Genomic DNA, 18,679 nt, shown 5'->3' on the forward strand with positions numbered 1-18,679 from the left:
AGCGTGGTGTGAGGGGGGCCCGCTGTGGTGTGAGGTTCAGAGTTTTTCTCAGGTGACCGTTTCTGTGACCCATTCGGAGATTCCAGCTGCAGCCCGTGGGAGAGAGGCGCTGACGGGCTCACACCGGCGCGGAGGGACACGCGCGCAGCCCCTCTCCCCGCCGATCGCCTCTGCCTGATCCGCAGCGCCCTCTAGCGGCCCCAGGAGAAATGACAGCGGGCCCTAGAAGTCAGGGTCCTTACAGCTCTCCGGAAGGGCCCCGGAGACACCAGGCTTTTTTTGTTTTTGTTTTTTAAATAGTCTTTCCTTCCTTCCTTCCTTCCTTCCTTCCTTCCTTCCTTCCTTCCTTCCTTCCTTCCTTCCTTCCTTCCTTCCTTCCTTCCTTCCTTCCTTCCTTCCTTCCTTCCTTCCTTCCTTCCTTCCTTCCTTCCTTCCTTTCCTTTTTCCTTTCCTTTTTCCTTTTTTTGGCCTTCACCTAATGTTATATTTTTCCCATTGATTTTTAGGAGAGCGAGAGACAGAGATAGATAAACAATGGATGTGAGAGAAACACATTCATTGGTTTCCTCCTCAAGCGCCCCACCAGGGGATGTGTCCTTGAGGGGAATCGAACCTGGGACCCTTCAAATCAAGGGCCAATGCTCCAACCACTGAGCCCAACCGGCTAGGGCTCAGGGCCATCAGGTTTTTATATGACCCACACAGGTGAAAGGCAAAGTCGTCAGAGGGGCTCAAACTCAAGCAGCAGGTGGATAAGAGCCTGAGACCCATCATGCTTTGGTTTTTTATTTTTTAAATATATTTTTATTGATTTCAGAGAGAAAGGGAGAGGAAGAGAGAGAAGGAAACATCAGCGATGAGAATCATTGATCGGTGTGAGGCTCGGCTACAGTGTTTGGACAGGTTCAAGCCTTGGACTGAGGGGAGGGCACCGTCCTCTCGTGGCCACGTGCAAGTCCCAGCTTGGAGAGTAGAGCCCTCCCAGCACCATGATAGCCAACAGCTGTAGTTGTGAGCTTGACCCTATGGTCCAGACACGTGGCCCCACGTGCCTGAGCAATATAGGCTGCAAGTAAACAAAGCTTGATCAGTGTAATGGAGTAGGATCAAAACTCAGGAGAATGTTGTAAACATCTTGACCACGCCCTTACTTTGCCTCGTGGCATCGGCTATAAAATAAAGACATGGCTTGTAGTCCGTGGTGCTGTCTCTCAGGGAGCAGCGTCCCACCGAGACCCAGCTTTCATTCTCTCCTCTGTCTTTTCTAAGCCTTTCAGCCGCCCCCACTCAGGGTCACTGAACCTGGCTGAGCTGGCGCGGCACATCAGGCGCCCTGGGGCTGAGTCTGCCATGGCCGTGCCAGCCCGCCACAACTAGGGATCCAGCCCACAACTGCAACCAGGGAATCAAACCGTGACCTCCTGGTTCATAGGGGGATGCTTAACCACTGAGCTACAACTGGTTGGGCTATTTTTAAAAATACTTAAAAATATATTTCTTTATTGATGTCAGAGAAGAAGGGAGAGGGAGAGAGAGATAGAAACATCAATGATTAGAGAGAATCATTGATTGGCTGCCTCCTGCACGCCCCCCACTGGAGATCGAGCCCACACCCCAGGCAAGTGCCCTTGGCCGGAATTGAACCTGGGACCCTTCAATCTGAAAGCTGACACTCTATCCACTGAGCAAAACCAGCCAGGGTTATTTTTATCTTCATGAGTTTCATTGAAAAGTGGAATGAGTCCTCGCCAGTTTGGCTCAGTGGATAGAGCTTTGGCCTGCAGACTGAAGGGTCCCAGGTTCAATTCTGGCTAAGGGCACATGCCTAGGTTTCGGGCTTGATCCCCAGTAGTGGATGTGCAGGAGGCAGCCTATCATTGATTCTCATGATTGATGTTTCTATCTCTCTAACCCTCTCTTTTCCTCTCTGAAATCAATAAAAGTATATATTTTTATTTTATTTATTTTTTAAAAACATATTTTATTGATTTTTTTTTTTTTTTACAGAGAGGAAGGGAGAGGGATAGAGAGCTAGAAACATCCATGAGAGAGAAACATCGATCAGCTGCCTCCTGCACACCCCCTACTGGGGATGTGCCCACAACCAAGGTACATGCCCTTGACCGGAATTGAACCTGAGACCCTTCAGTCCGCAGGCCCAGGTGCAAGGAGCCGATCATTGTTTTAATAATAGAGAGCTGTGGACAGGGAATCCGGAGGGCTGGTCAACCTTAATTACTCTAAAGGGTCAGAGCTAATTACTAGATATTGGTAGTTGAAGCAGCCCCCACCTGTTAGTCCTAAATTCACTGATTGGCTTTTATTGGAGTTTCCTGCCTGGGGCATATGGGTATATCCTATCATTTTAATATTAATAAAAGGGATGGAAAAGCCAGATCGAGGAGTAGTCCTCCCACTAGAGTTGGACTACGCCTGGTCCCCATTTCCCAAATTAATGCTTTTCTAAAGTCTCTTTTCATTTGTATGCAGCCTTCTCCAGAACCCAAACCCTGAACGGGAACCCTGAATTACGCGGGACGTGAAAGGAGTTCCCACACCCAGGCTCTACCCACTGAGCCAAACTGGTCAGGGCAAAAGTATATTTTTTAAAAAAAGAAAAGTGGAATTAAAATATATGCAAGCCGAAATCGGTTTGGCTCAGTGGATAGAGCATCGGCCTGCGGACTCAAGGGTCCCAGGTTCGATTCCGGTCAAGGGCATGTACCTTGGTTGCGGGCACATCCCCAGTAGGGGGTGTGCAAGAGGCAGCTGATCGATGTTTCTCTCTCATCGATGTTTCTAACTCTCTATCCCTCTCCCTTCCTCTCTGTAAAAAATCAATAAAATATATGCAAAACAAAGGAAAATTTAGTTTGGTCTTCATGGACTTGGAATCTTGTCTTCATGGACTTGGAACCCCAATTAGGGCTCTTTCAGTACAGCTAGCAACAACACCTATAAACACCCCTGTTACCATTGAGGAGACATGGACTTCACGTGGCTACCCATCAGCAAAAACAAGCCGTTGAATGATTCAGCCATTAATAGTTTGGACATGAACTCCATTTTATTCATCTTTTGGACATGAACTTTAGAAGTGAAAAGTAAAGGAGGCGATATAACATCCTGTTTGTGAAGATAATTTTCTCCAGCGAATATTTTGGGGATTCAGAGGAAACTTCCTTTTGTTGCTCTTGCTGCTGGAATGTATTCTCTGCTTCATATTCTTCTGTCTCATTCACCAAAATATCCATCTTGCCGAAACCGGTTTGGCTCAGTGGATAGAGCGTTGGTCTGCGGACTGAAGGGTCCCAGGTTCGATTCCGGTCAAGGGCATGTACATTGGTTGCGGGCACATCCCTGGTGGGGGGTGTGCAGGAGGCAGCTGGTCGATGTATCTCTCTCATCGATGTTTCTAGATCTCTATCCCTCTCCCTTTCTCTCTGTGAAAAATCAATAAAATATATTAAAAAAATATATATCCATCTTGACTAAAGCCTTGCTCATTGACTTTATATTTGCATCTAAATGAGGAAAATTTCTAATTGTCTCAAGATGGGTTTCTAATCTCTCATGGAAAAGTTAATGCCAACTTCCAGCAAATGTACCAGGTTCCTGTGAAGGGTTGGCTGCAGCCATAACTCCAGATTCAAACTTTGAAGCTATACACGAAGGACCAGACATGGCCTATAGGGGGCAGTAGAGGACTATTTATCTCATGGCTGACATATACTTAGTGCCACCCTAGGTATTTTTACCAGAATATTTTATTACTTTTTAAATTTTTTCAGTGACAGTTGGCATACAATATTCGTTTCAGGTGAACAATATAGTGATTACACATTTATACAACTTATTAAGTGATCACCCTAAGTTTAGAGTATTATTTTAATAAAAGAAAGAATCAATGGATTGATTGTCTAAAAACGAATGAGATAATTTCCTCAGCCAAAGATGTGTGAACCTTAAAAAATATTGCATTTATTGGATTGACTTTATTTTTAATTGATTTTTTTACAGACAGGAAGGGAGAGGGATAGAGAGCTAGAAACATCGATGAGAGAGAAACATCGACCAGCTGCCTCTTGCACACCCACTACCCGAGATGTGCCCGCAACCAATGTACATGCCCTTGACCTGAATCGAACCTGGGACCTTTCAGTCCGCAGACCGACGCTCTATCCACTTAGCCAAACTGGTTTCGGCGGATTTACTTTTTTTAAAATATAAATATTTTATCACAAATGACTTTTTATTTATTTTTTTATATATTTTATTGATTTTTTTACAGAAAGGAAGGGAGAGGGATAGAGAGTTAGAAACATCCATCAGCTGCCTCCAGCACACTCCCTACTGGGGATGTGCCCGCAACCAAGGTACGTGCCCTTGACCGGAATCGAACCTGGGACCCTTCAGTCCAGAGGCTGATGCTCTATCCACTGAGCCAAACCAGTTAGGGCCTGGATTTACTTTTCCTGAGCATTCTATTAAGAACATTTTCAGCCCTAACCGGTTTGGCTCAGTGGATAGAGCGTTGGCCTGCGGACTGAAAGGTCCCAGGTTCGATTCCGGTCAAGGGCACGTACCTTGGTTGCGGGCACATCCCCAGTAGGGGGTGTGCAGGTGGCAGCTGATTGATATTTCTCTCTCATCGATGTTTCTAACTATCCCTCTCCCTTCCTCTCTGTAAAAAAAATCAATAAAATATATATTTTTTTAAAAGAACATTTTCGTCCTAGCCGGCTTGGCTCAGTGGATAGAGCATCAGCTTGCAGACTGAAGGGTCGGTCCCAGGTTCGAATCAGGCCAAGGGCACATGCCTGGGTTGCAGGCTCATTCCCCAATAGGGGGGTGTGCAGGAGGCGGCCGATCAATGATTCTCTCTCATCATTGATGTTTCTATCTCTCTCTCCCTCTCCCTTCCTCTCCGAAATCAATAAAGATATATTTTTTTAAATATTTTATTGATTTTTTACACAGAGGAAGAGAGAGGGATAGAGAGCTAGAAACATCGACCAGCTGCCTCCTGCACACCCCCTACAGGGGATGTGCCCGCAACCAATGTACATGCCCTTGACCGGAATCGAACCTGGGACCCTCCAGTCCGCAAGCCGACGCTCTATCCACTGAGCCAAACCGGTTTCGGCAATAAAGATATTTTTTTTTAAAAAAAGAACATTTTCAAATGTTCAGAAACCTCATCAGAATTGTGTACCCAGCCCCTAGATAAGTCACGTAACATTTGACAATATGTGCTTTGTCACTGTCCACATATCCATTATTGGGTATATTTTGGGGTTGAGTGGCTATAGTTTAATTTTTATATTTTAAATATATTTTTATTGATTTCAGAGAGGAAGGGAGAGGGAGAGAGAGATAGAAACATCAATGATGAGAGAGAACCAGTGATGGACTGCCTCCTGCATGCCGCACTGGGGATCTAGCCCGCAACCCAGGCATATGCCCTTCACCAGAATCGAATCCACGACCCTTCAGTCCGCAGGCCGACGCTCTATCCACTGAGCAAAGCCAGCTAGGGCATAGTGGCTATGGTTTCAGACACAAGCTTCGGCCTCAGATTTGCACCAATGCTTTCTAATTCCAAAACTTAGAACAAAAGACTTCAGCTCTCTAAAACACACCTTCATTATTTGTACATCAGGATAATTAGAGGGCTGTGAGAGGACTGGATTTGCTAATACAGTAAAGTTTTCTTCTAAGACTGGGTTTGTTTCTGTGCATCTAGATGAACACACCATTGCATGCCTCTATTCAGGCACGCCCTAATATTGGAATTGCTCTGGGCACACTAACCTTCAATGCATACTCGCTACCATTCCTAAGGGACTTTTAGGAAGACCTACTAGAAGTGAAATTCCTAAGTGCTAGAGAGAATTGTATGAACATTTAAAAAAATATTTTTTATTGATTTTTTAAAATATATGTTATTGATTTTAGAGAGGAACGGAGGAGAGAAAGATAGAAACATCAATGATGAGAGAGAAACATTGATTGGCTGCCTCCTGCACGCCCTCTACTGGGGATCAAGCCCACAACTCAGGCATGTGCCCTTGGCAGGAATCGAACCTGGGGCCCTTCAGTTCACAGGCCGATGCTCTATCCATTGAGCCAAACCAGCTAGTGCTATTTTAATTTATTTTTTACAGAGAGGAAGGGAGAGGGACAGAAAGCCAGAAACATCGATGAGAGAGAAACATCGATCAGCTGCCTCCTGCACACTCCCCACTGGGGATGTGCCCGCAACCAAGGTACATGCCCTTGACTGGAATCGAACCTGAGACCCTCCAGTCCGCAGGCCGACGCCACTGAGCCAAACTGAACGTTTTTTAAAAAATATTTTTTTTTATTGATTTCAGAAAGGAAGGGAGAGGGAGGGAAAGATAAAACATCAATGATGAGAGAGAATCATCAATCGGCTGCCTTCTGCACACCCCCTACTGGGGATGGAGCCCACAACCCTGGCGTGTGCCCTTCAGTCCGCAGGCCTACACTGAATAGTATGAACATTGTATTTATTTTATTTTGTTGTATCATTTATTTATGCATTCCTTGGTTGATTCTGGTATGTGGCCTGACTGGGGATCAAACCACAGCCTTGGGAGTATCAGGACAATGCTCTAACCATATGAGCTGCCTGGCCAGGGCCTAGTATGAACATTTTAAATAGTTTAGTTACACGCTCTGAAACAGACATAGCCACACGTCTCCCACCTGCCTGTGGGCAAGGCCAGTGCCACCCACATTCACCAGCAGGGACAAACATTCTTTGAGCTTTTCGTGGCCTTGCTGGCTTCGTGGTGAGAGACTGCTGGGAAATGAGTGTGATCTGGCGCCAGAAGGCACCCACAGCTGACAGCAAATCGGTACCTCTTTGAAGGGGAATCTGGACAGCACCAAGATCTGAGTCCTCTCCATCCTCCCCCCGCCCCGCCCCCGCCCCAGCTCCATCAGGGTCTGGCTCCTTAGTGTGTATGGCTTCTGATCTTTTTTTTTTTATTATTGATTTCAAAGAGGAAGGGAGAGAGGAGAGAGAGAGAGAGAGAGAGAGAGAGAGAGAGAGAGAGAGAGAGAGAGAGACATCAATGATGAGAGAGAACCACCGACTGGCTGCCTCCCGCACACCCCACACTGGGGATCAAGCCCGCAAACCAGGCACATGCCCTTAACTGGAATCGAACCTGGGACCCTTCAGTCCACAGGCTGATGCTCTATCCACTAAGCAAACCCCGCCAGAGCTTCTTTATTTTATTTTATTTTGATTTTTTATAGAGAGGAAGGAAGAGGAATAGTTAGAAACATGGATGGGAGAGAAACATTGATCAGCTGCCTGATAAATAATAAATACATACAGGGAATGTAGTCAATAATATTGTAATAGCCCTGACCGGTTTGGCTCAGTGGATAGAGTGTCAGCCTGCAGACTCAAGAGTTCCAGGTTTGATTCCAGTCAAGGGCATGTGCCTTGGTTGTGGGCACGTCCCCAGTGGTGTGCGGGAGGCGGCTGATTGATGTTTCTCTCTCATCGATGTTTCTAACTCTCTCTCCCTCTCCCTATTTCTCTGTAAAAACATCAATAAAACATATTTTTTAAAAATAATATTGTAATAGCTATGGATGATGTCAAATGGGTACTAGACTTATCACTTTGTAAGGTATATAAATATCTTGTCTATAGTGATCTTGTACACCTGAAACTAATATAATATTGTATGTCAATTGCAGTTTTTTAAAAAAATATATTTTTATTGAATTTAGAGAGAGGAAGGGAGAGGGTGGGAGAGAGAGAGAAACATTGATGTGAGAGAAAAACATCAAACAGCTGTTTCTGCAAGCACCCGGGCCAAGGATTGAGTCTGCAACCTGGGCATGTGCCCTGGATGGGAATTGAACATGTGAACTTTCGGTGCGAAGGATAGCATTCAACCAACTGAGTCACACTGGCTAGGGCAGCAAAATTGTGTGTGTGTTTTTCTGTTTTTGTTTTTTTTTTACAGACCTTATTTTTTTAAAAATTAATACCTTGTCAATTTTAATATATTTTATTGATTTTTTTACAGAGAGGAAGGGAGAGAGACAGTTAGAAACATCGATGAGAGAGAAATATCGATCAGCTGCCTCTTGCACACCCCCTACTGGGGATGTGCCCACAACCAAGGTACATGCCCTTTACCGGAATCAAACCTGGGACCCTTGAGTCCGCAGGCTGAGGCTCTATCCACTGAGCCAAACCAGTTAGGGCTAGAGCTGGATATTCTACCAGAAAATTATAAATACTTAAGAGCAATGTGAAATCGTCGCTTGAATTTAAGCAGGAAAATGACATGAACTGGTTTACATTTTTAAAAATATATTTTATTGATTTTTTTTTTTACAGAGAGGAAGGGAGAGGGACAGAGAGTTAAAAACATCTGTCAGCTACCTCCTGCACATTCCCTCTTGGGTATGTGCCAGCAACCAAGTACATGCCCTTGACCAGAATTGAACCTGGGACCCTTGAGTTCTCAGGCCAACGCTCTATCCATTAAGCCAAACTGGTTAGGACTGGTTTACATTTTTTTAAAAAAATATATTTTATTGATTTTTACAGAGAGGAAGGGAGAGGGATAAGAGTTAGAAACATCAATGAGAGAGAATCATTGATCAGCTGCCTCTTGCACACCCCCTACTGGGGATGTGCCCGCAACCAAGGTACATGCCCCTGACCGGAATCGAACCTGGGACCCTTCAGTCCGTAGGCCAACGCTCTATCCACTGAGCCAAACTGGTCAGGGCTGGTTTACATTTTTTAAAAAATATTTTTTTATTGGTTTCAGAGAGGGAGAGAGAGAAACATCAATGATAAGAGAGAATCATTGATGAGATGCCTCCTGCATGCCCCCTGCCCCCCCCCCCCCCCCCCGCCCCACTGGAGAGCAAGCCAGTAACCCAGGCATGTGCCCTGACTGGAAATCAAACTGTCAGGAGGTTCATAGGTCAAAGGGCTGTTGGTTCAATTCCAAGTCAAGGGCTCTTACCTGGGTTGTAGGCTCGATCCCTGACAAAGTTGGGGGCACATATGGGAAGCAACCAATCCATGTATCTCTCTTGCATTGATGTTTTCTTTCTCTCTCTCTCTCTCTCTCTCTCTCTCTCTCTCTCTCTCTCTCCCCCCCCTCGTTTCCACTCTCTAAAGTTCAATGGAAGAAACATCCTCAGGTGAGGATTAACAGCAACGGTAAACAAAAGCAGAGTTAACCAAAAAGCAGTACATTTCTCTTAGAACCATATGCTGTCCTGGAAACAGATTCACAAGCGATGGATGAACTATATCCTTCCACCTTTGGCCAAGGCCAGGAATGACAGGCCCGCTTAGAACAGCAGCAGCAGCAGAAGAACAACCAGGAGAGATGGTGGAATATATGGCCCTTGAGGAAATAGTGATTCAGGACAGAGGCAGCAAGAATAATGATTTTTGGGGAAAGTTAACTAGAACTCAATCCTCCTCCCACGGTACAATGGCATCAGAGAAGTCACAGTAGAGAGAGATCATATAAATGAAATGGACGTAGAGATGTATGGACAGAGCTCAACCCTTTTAACTATGAGCAAAATCACTCAGGAGACAAATCGCTTAAAAAATGTTTTTTATTGATTTTAGAGAGAAAGGGATAGGGAGAAAGAAACACAAGAGAGAAAAAACATGGGTTGGCTGCCTCCCACACTGCCCCCACTGGAGATCAAGGCCGCAACCCTGGCATGGGCTCTGACTGGGAATCGAACTGGTGCATGGGACAACACTCAACCCACTGAACCACACCAGCCGGGCCAGGAGACAAATCTTACCAATGTGGAGTAAGTTTGCCTTTCTGTATGCTTCAGAACTCACATTGGAGAAAATCCCTACCAACGTAAAGGCACAAATTACCCCCTTCTCGGTAGGAGAGAATTGACATTTATGAGAAATTATATTTGCGGTGAATTCACGAAGTTATTTCCCAGGAGAGGCTGCTTCACACCTAAGGATCTATCAAGGAGAGAAACCCTACAACGTGAGCCTTCAGGGAGAGGTCTCAGCCTTTTCGCCTTCCTTACTCCACATCACAGAACGTGCACTGGAGAGAAACATGGGTGTGGTCATCGTGGGAAAAGCATCGAACACAGCTCAGCACTTGTGATGCGATGTCAGAGAACTCCTACTGGGAGGAGCCCTATACGTGGAGTCGGTGTGGAAAAATTTCAGGGGGTGTCCTCACTTTTTCCAACACAAGGACTCATACTAGAGAACAGGACGCAGAGGGTCAATGTGGCAGGTTTTCAAGGATGACTTTCACCTTATTTGACACCAGGAAGCTCATATATAGATTAGAGAAAGTCTAATTACCAACCATTACGATCTGAATGACCGGTCGACCAGTCGGTATGACGTGCACTGACCACCAAGGGGCAGATGCTCAATGCAGGAGCTGCCCCATGGTGGTCTGTGCGCTCCCACTGCCACCCTCCTGCAGTCCCTTCCCCTAGTCTACAAACCTCCCGCGGTCCCTCCCTCACCTGGTCGGCCCCCTGCCTAGCTGGCTAACCTCCTGTGGTCCCTCCACTCTGCTGGCCAGCCCCCCAAATTGGCCCCGATTGGGGAGCTGGCCATTTAACCTCCTGAGGTCCCTCCCCACAGCCGACCAGTCCCCCAATAGGCCTCAATCGCCAGCCAGGCCGAGGAACCCCACCTGTGTACTAATTCGTGCACTGGACCTCTAGTTGGATATAATATGACAAAGCTGTAGTAAGACTTTGCACTGTGGCTCCCTGCAATCACGGATGAGCAGGTAAGAACAGTTATGCTCTACATATGCCCTTGATTCACCACAGAAACACAATTCAAGGGGACTCAGAGTCTAGGCCTGAACGACAATGTCTGATAGAAATGACTGCCCTAGATAACAAAACGTAAATATTATCATAGACAACAGCATCTATATTTTACTTATTTTTTTTATAGCAAAGGTGGAAATTTATTAAAGGACAAGTACATACTCCCATGTGGGGAGGGGGAAAGAGACCATTTTATTGTTGTTTTTTTTGAGAGAGAGAAGCATCAATATGTTGTTCCACTTATTTATGCATCCATTGGTTGTTTCATATGTGCCTTGACTGGGGATTAAACCTGCAACCTTGGTGTATTTGGACAACACTCTAACCAACTGAGCCACCTCGCCAGGACAGCATCTATCTTCTTACATCATATATGGATCAGAGAACCACCGAATTTAAAGTATCATGGAGAGATCATTTATCTTTTAGTATCATAGGGATCCCTATAGTAGAACTAGAGGCCTGATGCACGAAGATTCGTGCAAGAATAGGCCTTTCTTCCCCTGGCTGCCAGCACCAGCTTCCCTTCGGCACCTGGGACCTGGGCCTTTGCTCTGGCCGCCACCTTCCGCCTTCTCTCCGGCCCTGCCACCCTCCTGTAGCTCCCTCCACCCCACCTCCCCCACATAGCAGGCATCACGCCCGTCCCAGGCGCTCTGCTCCTGCGTGCGCACGCTGTTCAGAGGCCCGGAGTGGCCGGGGTGGGAGGAACTCCTGCATCATCGCCATGGCAATGACACAAGCATCCTGGCCCGTCTTTGTCGCATCCATTTGCATATTCCCTCCTTATTGGCTGTGGGCGCCACCATCTTTGTTGCAGAGCGATGGTCAATTTGCATATTCCATCTTTATTAGATAGGACTAGAAGCCACGTGCATGAATTCGTGCACGGGTGGGGTCCCTCAGCCTGGCTGACCATGGGGGCTGATTGTGGCCGGCCAGGGGGGGGGGACTGCAGGCCACGGGGAGGTTGGCTGTGGGTGTATTGAGGGCCTGCCCTCTGGTGGTCAGTGCACATCATAGCGACTGGTCAACTGGTCCTTTGGTCATTGGTTCGCTTAGGCTTTTATATAGAGAGATATTCACAGAAGTAAGCTGGAAAACAGACCATCCATGTTTTTCCTGCATAATCCAAATGCTGTCCCTTCAAACAAATCACGGAGCTTTACAGAAACTCACCAACATCTCACAGGTGGTGTTCTGCTATTAACTTTAAAACAAGCATCACAGAAAATGGTGTGCATTTTCACTCTTCCAGGGGCATGGCCAGTGTCCAGTCAGGACTGAAAAGACACACCACAGCCTGGTGAAGCATCCATACTCCAAGGATGATGATGACCTCACAGCTTAGGGACCCCAGATATCTACCCTCAGTCCACAGCAGCTGCAAAACTCCCTTTAGAAACAAGTCTTAGCTTCTCCGTGTGACGTAGCCCACCTAAAACCCCTACAAAGCTCGGGACCCTTCAGTCCGCAGGCCGATGCTCTATCCACTGAGCCAAACCGGCTAGGGCTGGCAAGATCCATTTTGGATATCTAACCTCAAGAGCTGTGAGATAATAAATTTGTGTTGTGTTAAAGCCACACAGTTTGTGGTAATCCTATATAATAAAAGCCTAATATGCTAAGTGTCTGGTCAACAGGTCGGCTGTTCAACCAATCAAAGTGTAATATGCTAATGATATGCTAAGGCTGCTCACTATGATGTGTACTGATGACCAGGGGGCAGAGGCTTCAACCAGTAGGTGAACATGCTGCTGAAGTCGGCTGATTGGAACTGAGCAAGACGGGCTGGACACACCCTGGAGCCCTCCCATGGACCCTCCCTGGCTGGCCATCTCCCATGTCTCTCCCCAGTCCCGATCGTGCACTGGTGGGGTCCCTCGGTGTGGCCTGTGCCCTCTCGCAATCCAGGACCCCTTGGGGGGTGTCAGAGAGCCAGTTTCAACCCCATCCCCACAGGCCAGGCCGAGGGACCTCACTGGTGCACGAAATTGTGTACTGGGCCTCTAGTTTGGTATAATGGCAAAGAAGGAAACAAATACACTCCCTGATGCCCATAACTTAAGCCAAATATTGCATGGCTCTATGCAATGGTTGGAACGGTGACAACCACCAGGAGATCATGAGGACACAAGCCTTAGGAACAACCAAGGCGATGGTGAGGACGGAGCCAAAAGACGGAGGGCGCCTGGCGAAGGGCAACAGTCAAGCCCCAGAACCACCCCTGGAAGCCTCTGGACGTCACACAATGTCAGATAACGAATGGTGGCGGATTCTGTCACTTGTGGCCAAAACATGTCGTACACAACAACCCCTTCTTGCTCCCAACCAGCCTCCGAACCTTGCTCACTGGACCCAGAGACACTCCTCTAGGGAGGAGGTCATCCCACAGAGTAGAGATCCTCTGTAGTCGGCAGGAAGGGCCAGCTCCTCAGCCATGCGGCTGCAGAGACGGCCAGGAGACACTCTGGAGGTCCAAGGGTATGATGTAAAAACACACAGTACGCCCTACCTGGTTTTGCTCATGGATAGAGCGTTGGCCTGCGGACTGAAGGGTCCCAGGTTCAATTCCAGTCAAGGGCACATGCCCGAGTTGTGGGCTTGATCCCCAGTAGAGGGCGTGCAGGAGGCAGCTGATCAGTGACTCTCTCTCATCACTGATGTTTCTATCTCTCCCTCTCCCTTCCTCTCTGAAATCAATCTATAATAATAAAAGGGTAGTATGCTACTTAGACCCGATGTCCTTCCGGAAGTCCTTCTGGACAAAGCCGGGGCTGGAGTGAAGCCTGGATCCTGGGTGCCTGCCAGTGGCTAGAGGGAAGCAGCCCAGGTCCCAGGTGCCAGAAGGAAGCTGGTGCTGGCGGACGGGGGAAGGAAGGCCTACTCTTGCACGAATTTTTGTGCATCGGGCCTCTAGTAAAAAATAAAAAAAAACCATAGTGGGACCAAGAGGATGTGGTGGCTTCACCCCTCAATCACTATTCCTCAGTCACTGGTGACAGTAAGAGTCCTCTGTGGGTGAGAAAAAATAAGGTGCTTGATACAAATCACACACCTCAATTCAAAACGGTTGTGCCAACTTGCTGAAGTAGAAGATGAATCCCTCCAGCCACCTCCAAAAAACCATCCTGTGATTGTAACTGTATGCTACTGATGGCTTTTATTGGCAAAAAGGGAGCGTTTTTGAACCAGTAGTTTCTGGGGATGTTTCTCAAGATGAGTTTGAATCCAACTTGTCGGCTCTCGTGAAGAGCAGTAATCATCTCCTTCCCTCACATTCGAGGAAGCAAGTAAAGAGCAAAGTCCAAGGGCCAGGCTCCCACAGGGCCTGATGGAATCCCATTTGCTCTTGCACTGAGCGTAATGATAATTTGGGGTTCACCACTGGCCTTCCCACCCTGGCATGTGGTAAGCATTTTTTCGTTTAGGCATGCTCCCTTGTCATTCTTTACAGAAACTTATTTTCCTGTAGGCCCCCTGCATTTCCCATAATCCCAGGAATTCTTTTTTTTTTTTTTTTTTTGAGTCTACAGTGAAAGGAATCTCCTTTTCAACATACCTGTGAAGGTTACAGAGATTTTATGTGTATGCGAGTGTGTCGATTTCTGTATCTTTGCGATTTTGCCTGGTTTATTGGCATCGAATGGATTTATAAAATGTTCCGATTGGGTTTAAGTGTGTTCGTGTTATTTATATATTTTATCTTTCAGATAGTTACAGCAAGCATTTGGGTCTGTTTTATATCTGATTTGTGGTAACCATGAGTCCAGAAACGTTTAAATTCAGATGGCTGAGGGCAGATCCTTCTTTCATTTTGTGTATCTATTCATGGATATTGAGCAGAGGTGTGAATAAACAAGAGAGACTCCAGAAGAAAGATGGAAAAGAAAGAAACAAACAAACAAAACCGAGAAGAAAAAAAGATGGGAGTAGAGTTTCATCAGAGAGGAAATGGTTGACTCCCTAAGGCTGAGAGAAACGTTGAAATGGTTCGCACCCAGGACCAGCAGTAAGCGCGTGGCCGGCTTGTCCTCTGTCTACACCGCCCGCCGTGGCTAAAATATGAAACTCCCACACTGAGGATCACAAGAGGGAAAGGAGGAGTCTGGTCCTGGGTGACATCGGTGGGCAGCTTAACCAGTACCAGGAGCCACCTACTTAGAGACTTGCAGTTCTGCTGCGGGAACACAGTCTGTTCTTTAAATTGGTTGGATTTTCAGTTATTTGCAACCACACACACTGTCGGATACAGGACACAGGCAAGCACTGGCTCACTCCAAACCGGACTGACTGGTTTGTCCAACTTTCCTCTTGGAGAGGTGCCATTTCTGGAAGCCCTTTGTGGTCTGCCTCTGCTCAGAGCTCAGATTCCTCACCTTCCCCCAGGTGCTATGTCAGGTCTAGATGACCTTAGAGTTGATCTTATCTTTGACGGTATGGAGAACAGGTGAAGAGGAGATGTGTAGCAAGAATAAATAGACTCCAGATCGTATTTCCTGGGAAATAGTTACAGGTGAAATGCCAAATAATTAATTCCTGCTTCTTCAACTTTTAGTTCTCAAGCTCTGAGGAGCCCCGGGAAGTGTCCTAGAGGTTCATGGTTTGAGGACAGAAAGGTATATCTTTCTTCTTCTTTTTAAATGAATTTTAAACATGTATTCCTCTGCACATGAAAAGATTTAAGACGCTCTGTGCAATGAAACAAGAGACAATGGTGAGTGGTGATCAAATCACAAGTTCATGATTCGGTCACATGACTGGTTTATGACTCAACTGAATGCCACCCACTACCATACTGATTTGGACAGTAGATAGTTTTATATCTATTATTCTTAGTCATACGTTATTTAAATTAAACAAACAGTGGACTATTGATTAAAGAAAGCATATGAAGAATGTTAATATATTGACAATTAAGTATTTTAATAAACATGTGAGCATATTAAAAAAGAAAAAGTACAACTTAAACTTTGCAATTGAAAGAAACAACTATTACTGATAATCCATCCATTTTCATATGTGATCCACAATACCTTGCTCCAATTCTAAATTCCAAATATATTGCTAATGAAAAGTTTCTTCCTGTATTATGTATCAGCAAAATTTACCTGAACTAACAAGCTAACTTTGTCTTTCTCTAATCTAGTGTGACTCTTCACATATTTTGCTACAGATATATTCAAGTGTTTCATGGCCAGAGGTGGCCCAAACCTATTGGTATGTACATATTGAGTAATGTATGTACCTTACTATCCTGCTGAATTCCAACACTTGCGAATTCCAAAATACTACTGGCCCTTAAGGTTTTCAACAAGAGATTGGGTCCCTGTGTGAAAAACATTTTTGACATCTTACATGCATAATAGTTAATATTTGTTCAGAAATGCTTTTATTTTAAACATAATCAAATTATGATAACTTAAATAGCATGTTTAATTCGCTAAGCAGGAAAAAAGAACAAAATTAATCCTTAAAAGTAGTATTAAAGTGGCTGTCATAAATCAACCTTCAATAATATATTAATTTGTAATCACCTTTTAATCTAAAATCATGCTTTTATTCTATATTATATAAAAAGAAATTAGTAAAAGCACCTCCAAGGGGGTTTGCTTCCTTAAGATGGTAAAAGCTTCCATCAAATTTGATGGTGAACCACTGGAAGCATCCCAGACACATCCACAACAAAACAATAAAACAACCTGACTGACTAACATGGCTCTGTCACGCTACCTAGGGCAATAGAACATCGACCATTTTAAGTCCAACTATGGAAACTGAAGAAACTAAATGATCCTGGAATGGGGATGGTGTTTCATCCATAATAGCCAAAAGAATCCAAAGAAATGCTGTTAGGATCAAAGACATCTCGATGGTGTCTGAGTAAATATTTAACTGCAAAAATCGACAGACTTCCTGGATAACACAGCCTGCAAGTGGACGCTCTCCACGGTGGCCATAAAACTTAATAAATTCTGCAATGCACTCAGCAGGCAGTAAACCAGAGGACCCACAGGGAGGCACAGGGCGGCGGAGACCTGCAAGGAGACCAGGCCCTGGGCCTGAGGAGCATGGGAGAGCCCAGAGCACCAAGAGAGAGAACATCAGAGCCTGGGACCTGAGGACCTGAGGAAGATGAGAGAACACTGGTTGCTGGAATCTAAGGAAGTCAAGAGAATACTTCATCCGGGCCCAAGGAAGAACATAGGTCATGTCCCGGCAGTGACAGACTTGTTCCATTTCCTAGATATAGGCACCTGGGCTCCTAGAACCGTGGTCGGCAAACTGCAGCTCGCGAGCCACACGCGGCTCTTTGGCCTCTTGAGTGTGGCTCTTCCACAAAATACCACAGCCTGAAAAAAAAAAAAAATACCACAGCCTGGGCGAGTCTATTTTGAAGAAGTGGCGTTAGAAGAAGTTTAAGTTTAAAAAATTTGGCTCTCAAAAGATATTTCAATCGTTGTACTGTTGATATTTGGCTCTGTTGACGAATGAGCTTGCCGACCACTGTCCTAGAACAAGAATTCTTTGCTTACCCAAACTTCAGGGAGGCCCTTTCTCCACCAGGGCTCATCTCTGGAATCGTCTTAGCAAGAATCATGGTAATCCAGTTTGTCAAGAATTCCCTAACCTTGATATCTAATAAAACTCCTCCTCCTCATTATAGTTCCCCAGGTTGACATCTGGTCACCCTGGCTTGCCCCTCGAAAGAATTCTTTCAGGTGAGTTGAACCAGAACTCCCTCAGGCTCCCCCAAAACGACTTGATATCTCCTCTTTGTAACTTTCTAACCACCAACAACCTCCCCCCCCCAACCCCATCCCATCCCAATCTAACTTGCTCCTTGTCAATAAACCCCCACTTGTTCTCGTTGTACTCAGAACTAAGCCAGGTTCAATAAGGCAGTCTCTCTTCCCCTGTTATAATTTTTTTAAATTGAATAAAACCTACTTTCAGCCCGCCCAGTGTGGCTCAGTGGTTGAGCATCGACCTGTGAACCAGGAGGTCAGGACGCAGTTAGCCCGGGTTGTGGGCTCCATCCCCAGTAGAAGGTGTGAAGGAGACAGCCCATCAGTGATTCTCATCATTGATGTTTCTCTCTCACTCCCTCTCCCTTCCTCTCTGAAATCAACAAAAATACAAATATTTTTAAAAATCTATCTTCACCGCTTTAACTTCTATCCAGCTCTGGTTTATCTTTGACAAGACCCACCCACCCCAACCCCAGCAGCTGGGTCACAATCCAAACCTTCTCACCGCCCCCCGCTAGGCTTCCTGGGAAAGTCCCCACAAGACCGTGGGCTGATCTTAGTCCCGCCTCCAGCACTTCAAGTCCCGCCCCTTCCGTCTTAATTACCGTGGACGCACACTGAGCCCCGCCCCCGCGTGCGTACCTCTATCCTGTCGCTCCCTCAACCAGAAGACCGAGGACGTTAGCCCCGCCCCAAGCTTCCGGCTTGCCCCTCCTCCAGTCCTAGGAACTTGGAGGACATTAGCCCCGCCCCCTAAAGGATGAATTCCTGTTCCCGACCTTCCCTCGAGAATTAGCCACGGCTCATTTCCGGCCCAAAGCGCCCTGCTTTCTCCCTAAAGGACGTAATAACCAGTCTCGTCTCCTACCAACCGATTCTAACCCACTCAGCACTTCCGGCACAGTCTTCTCCCCGCTCCTTCTTGCGCCAACTTCCGGTTCACCCCACGCATGGACGCCCTCCTGGTCGGGCATCCCTTGTCTCCTGGCCTGCGTCGCCGCACCCGCAGGGGTTGTTGGGACTTGGCGGCCTGGCGTTGCACCGACCCCCTCCCCCGC

General features: G+C 46.3%; 1 long non-coding RNA gene across 1 annotated transcript; it reads right to left on the bottom strand.

The window, feature by feature from the left end:
• Positions 1–15,886: 15,886 nt before the first annotated feature.
• LOC307092813 lies at positions 15,887–18,620 on the bottom strand. Its single transcript, XR_013812892.1, has 3 exons — positions 18,494–18,620; positions 17,821–17,991; positions 15,887–17,222 (listed from the first exon to the last, which is right to left on the bottom strand). It is a non-coding gene; the product is annotated as an uncharacterized lncRNA (long non-coding RNA).
• Between the last annotated feature and the right edge of the window lie 59 nt (positions 18,621–18,679).

The sequence above is a fragment of the Cnephaeus nilssonii genome (assembly GCF_951640355.1).
Source record: "Cnephaeus nilssonii genome assembly, chromosome: 20".
Classification (NCBI taxonomy): Eukaryota; Metazoa; Chordata; class Mammalia; order Chiroptera; family Vespertilionidae; genus Cnephaeus; species Cnephaeus nilssonii.